Source organism: Bison bison, unplaced genomic scaffold (assembly GCF_000754665.1).
Source record: "Bison bison bison isolate TAMUID 2011002044 unplaced genomic scaffold, Bison_UMD1.0 scf7180017864469, whole genome shotgun sequence".
Taxonomy (NCBI): domain Eukaryota; kingdom Metazoa; phylum Chordata; class Mammalia; order Artiodactyla; family Bovidae; genus Bison; species Bison bison.
In genome coordinates this window covers 6,574,852-6,580,143 of record NW_011495030.1, presented here as the reverse complement: position 1 = coordinate 6,580,143, position 5,292 = coordinate 6,574,852, and the positions used below count along the sequence as shown (strand labels likewise).

At 45.0% G+C, this 5,292-nt stretch overlaps 1 pseudogene; it reads left to right on the top strand.

Moving 5' to 3' along the window:
• LOC105003524 overlaps nt 1-5,292 on the top strand; it is a 172,783-nt pseudogene that overhangs the window by 32,810 nt on the left and 134,681 nt on the right.

The window sequence follows — 5,292 nt, the reverse complement described above, 5'->3', positions numbered from 1 at the left end:
AGACCCTGATGCTGGGAAAGATTGAAGGTGAGAGGAGAAGGGGATGACAGAGGATGAGATAGTTGGATGACATCACCAACTGGATGGACATGAATTTGAGCAAGCTACGGGGACATGACTGAGCGACTGAACTGACTGATTGACTTCTGACTGTATGTTTTTGTTCAGTCACTCAGTCATGTCCAACTCTTTGCATCCTGATGGACCGTAGCATGCAAGGCTTCCCTGGCTTCCACCATCTCCTGCTGCTGCTAAGTCGCTTCAGTCATGTCTGACTCTGTGCGACCCCATAGATGGCAGCCCATGAGGCTCCACCGTCCCTGGGATTCTCCAGGCAAGAACACTGGAGTGGGTTGCCATTTCCTTCTCCAGTGCATGAAAGTGAAAAGTGAAAGTGAAGTCGCTCAGTCGTGTCCAACTCTTAGCGACCCCATGGACTACAGCCCACCAGGCCGCCCTCCGTCCATGGGATTTTCCAGGCAAGAGTACTGGAGTGGGGTGCCATTGCCTTCTCTGCCACCATCTCCTAGAGCTTGCTTAAACTCATGTCCATCGAGTCAGTGATGCCAAACCACCATCTCATCCTCTGTCATCCCCTTTTCCTCCTGCCTTCAATCTTTCCCAGCATCAGGATCTTTTCTAAGGAGTCAACTCTTTGCATCAGGTGGTCAAAGTGTTGGAGCTTCAGCTTCAGCATCAGTCCTTCCAATGAATATTCAGAGTTGATTTCCTTTAGGATTGACTGGTTGGATCTCCTTGCAGTCCAAGGACTCTCAGGAGTCTTCTCCAACACCACAATTCAAAAGCATCAGTACTTCAGTGCTCATCCTTCTTTAGAACTGACTGTATGAGAGTTCAAATTTCCACCAAAGGATGGGGACTTGCAACTCTAGAGAATATTCAAAAGACTATTTATTGGACAAATGAATTTACCATAGGCTTTGAAAGAATCTGCCTACAATGCAGGAGACCCAGGTTCTATCCTTGGTCAGGAAGATCCTCTGGAGAAGGGAATGGCAAACCACTCCAGCATTCTTGCCTGGAGAATCCCATGGAAAAAAGAGCCTGGAGGATACAGTTCATGGGGTTGCAAAGAGTCGGAGACGACAGAGTGACTAACACTACTACGCTACTTGAAAGCCCAAACAACTGAGATGTCCAGGACTCAAAGAACTCACAGATGGGGGACACAGACACTGCTGACAGTCTCTGAGAGCTCAGAGGGAATTGGAGAAGGCCCAGGAGACTAGAGCTGGGTGAATAGTGTCCAGTATCATCTTTGTTTTTCAGGGTGTTATTGTATTTTGTGCATGTATGCTAAGTGCTTAAGTCCTGTCTGACTCTGGGACCCTATGGAACATAGCCCACCAGGCTCCTCCATAGGACGATTTCTCACTGGGATTCTCTGTCAATGGGAGTGAGTTGCCATGCCTTCCCCCAGGGGATCTTCCCAACCCAGGGACCACACCTGCATCTCTTAGTCTCCTGCATTGGAAGGCAGGTTCTTTTTCCACAAGTGCCACCAGAGAAGCACTTTTATTATATTTTATTTTATTGTTACTTTTTTTGCTGAGAACATCTAAGTCCTTTGTTAGCAAATTTCAATTGCATAATACATGTTAACAACTATAGTTACCATGCTATATTCCAGATCCTCAGGCCTCATCCATTCTGTAATTGAAAGTTTGTACCTTTTTACCAATGTTTCCCTATTTTCCCACCCCTTAGCTCCTGCTGCTGCTGCTGCTGCTAAATCACTTCAGTCATGTCCAACTCTGTGCGACCCCATAGACGGCAGCCCACCAGGCTCCCCCGTCCCTGGGATTCTCCAGGCAAGAACACTGGAGTGGGTTGCCATTTCCTTCTCCAATGCATGAAAGTGAAAAGTGAAAGTGAAGTCGCTTAGTTGTGCCCGACTCCTAGTGACCCCATGGACTGCAGCCTACCAAACTCCTCCGTCCATGAGATTTTCCAGGCAAGAGTACTGGAGTGGGGTGCCATTGCCTTCCCCTTAGCTCCTGGTAACTACCTTTCTACTCTGTTTCTATAAGTTTGACTTTTTAAAAAAAGGTTCCTGGGACTTCACTGGTGGACTTATCCTTCCAATGCAGGGGGTTCCTGTTCAATTCCTGGTTAGGGTGCCAAGATTCCATATGCTTTGTGGCCAAAAAAACCAAAACATAAAACAGAAGCAATATTATAGTAAATTCAATAAAGATTTTTAAAATGGTCCACATTAAAAAAAAGTTTCCACATACAAATAATATAATATTTGTTTTTCTCTATCTGGTGGTTTAGTCACTAAGTTGCGTCTGACTCTTGTGACCCATAGACTGTAGCCCACCAGGCTCCTCTGTCCATAGGATTTTCCGGGCAAGAATACTGGAGTGGGTTGCGGTTTCCTTCTCAAGGGGATCTTCTTGACCCAGGGATTGAACTCATGTCTTCTGCACTGCAGGCAGTTTCTTTACCAACTGAGCTACCAGGGAAGTCCCTTCCTCTATCTATTTTATTTCACTTAGCATAATGCCCTTCAAATCCATCCGTGTTGCTGTTACAACAAGATGTTGTAACAAGATGTCCTTCTTTCTTGTGGCTGAATGATATTCCATTGACTGAATATATATATTATATAATATATATCACATCTTCTTAAAATCTGTTCCTCTGCTGACACATGAAATAGTTTCACCAAATTCATTCATCATCTCCCCAAATTTATTGAACTCACATTTTGACCTATTATTGGGTGGCTGCTGTTATTCTTGGAGAAGGCAATGGCACCCCACTCCAGTACTCTTGCCTGGAAAATCCCATGGACGGGGGAGCCTTGTAGGCTGCAGTCCATGGGGTCGCTAAGAGTTGGACACGACTGAGCAACTTCACTTTCACTTTTCACTTTCATGCACTGGAGAAGGAAATGGCAACCCACTCCAGTGTTCTTGCCTGGAGAATCCCAGGGATGGGGGAGCCTGGTGGGCTGCCGTCTATAGGGTCACACAGAGTCGGACACGACTGAAGCGACTTAGCAGCAGCAGCAGCAGCAGCAGCAGCTGTTATTCTAAAGACTAGAGATAATAAGTCTTGACCCACCTCCCTAAACCATGCCCTAAAAGAATTTGATATAGATAGAGAGATAGACTGTTCAAAAATTGATAAGTTCAGTAAAATATGAAATAAAATGGTGAGCTGAGAGCCTGAGATGAGAAAACACGTTCTTCTCCCTGGCTGCACATAAAAACTAAGTGGAAGTTTTTGAAAAAAATAGAGATGCCTTGTCCCCACACCAGAGCATTGAATTTCCAAGTATAAAATGAGGGTCCAGCATGTATATTAAAAAAAAAACAACCTTCCTAGGTGATTCTGATCTGTAACCAAGTGTTGAGGCCCAGTGGGTTTATAGCAGTTCATTCTGCCTATGGGTGTTATGGAACACAGAAGTAAAGAAATGCTTGTTAAACTGAGTCTTGGATGATGAATAGTAGTTTAAGGTCAGAAGGAACTCTAAGCAGAAGAGATGGGGGTTTCAAAATCAAGAAGCCAGGCCAGGCCCAGGTTGACCTGGGAATGTGTAAGTGGTCCAGCATGGCAGGAGTGTAAAGGCATCATGCAGGTCTTGTATGTGCAGAAAGCGGGTGTGGAGGGCACGTACACGGGGCAGACAGAATGTGAGGGACTGGAGCTCATGGCGAATCCGGCCTGGGTGAGCATTAGAGATCTGATGTGGGCTGGAAGGAGAGACCTGCTCACAGCACCAGAAGTGGAGAGGGCCAAGACCACAGGCGATGAGCGCCACTGGGCAGGACTTGGAGAGACATTTCTAAGGCAGAAGTCACAGAATTCGATAACTGTGCATGCTGTGTTGTCTATTAGTAATATCAGTTCTGGTAGTTTTTGAACTTTCACTTCTATTTTTTTTCTCATATAATAAAATCATTCCCTTATATAATCACATATTCCCAGTTATTTTACTTTCTCTGTACACTTAGGGACTAAATGTGAAAAAAAAACAAAACTGTCACTATGATAATAGAATGAGGTTGAAAGTGAAAGTGTTAGTTGCTAAGTCATGTCTGACTCTTTGTGACCCCATGGACTATAGCCCCCCAGGCTCCTCTCTCCATGGGATTTCCCAGGCAAGAATACTGGAGTGGGTAACCATTCCCTTCTCCAGGGGATCTTCCCGACCCAGGGATTGAACCCAGGTCTCCTGCACTGCAGGCAGATTGTTAACTCTCTGAGCCACCAAGGAAGCCCATTAGACTGAGATTATATATGTATATATTTACTTATATGCATCTGTAGTTTGTATTCACATATACGTTATTTTTCTTACCATCAGCAGCTGCCTTCCCCAGTGCACGTACTGAGGATAAGCCTGTGAGCCCTGTTAGCATGGTACCAGGAGAATTCGCTGAGCGCAAACTCTGCCCGTGTTCCATTCCACTCTCGCACTTGACATTTGTGAATGCAGATATGTCTGACAAGTGTAAATAAGGGTGTCACAGCTCAGAGTAGTACCCATTCCCACCTTGCCATTCCTTATCACTCATGTGTTCTAGGGTGAACGTGCTGTTTTAATCGTCTAATATTTTCTCAGTTGGAATTTTTTGAAGGGTAATGCTATGGTTTCCAAGATGTAGAAATAGATATTCTCTCTTATCCTTGCAGAGTTCAGTGCATTTTCAAATACCTTGAGAAGATACCAGCATGAGAAAAAGTAACAATCGGTGTTCAGCTTCAGCCAGTGGACAGAACAGGTGTCTGCCGCACAGTACTTAGAGGTCAAGGAAGTGGCCCCTGGCAGAACTGTGTCATTTCAAAGTGGCATACACCTGGGTGGGGCCGTGGGTAGAGAATAGAGTGCAGTGGTTTTTAACATGTGGTCCTCTGACCAGCAGGGACATTCCCTCATCTGGGGAACATATTTCTTTTTTTTTTAATTTTATTTTATTTTTAAACTTTACAGTATTGTATTAGTTTTGCCAAATATCAAAATGAATCCGCCACAGGTATACCTGTGTTCCCCATCCTGAACCCTCCTCCCTCCTCCCTCCCCATACCCTCCCTTCCCGGTCGTCCCAGTGCACCAGCCCTGGAATGCATCGTGCATCAAACCTGGACTGGCGACTCGTTTCATACATGACATTGTACATGTTTCAATGTCATTCTCCCAAATCTCCCCACCCTCTCCCTCTCCCACAGAGTCCATAAGACTGATCTATATATCATTGTCTCTTTTGCTGTCTCGTACACAGGGTTATTGTTACCATCTTTCTAAATTCCATATAT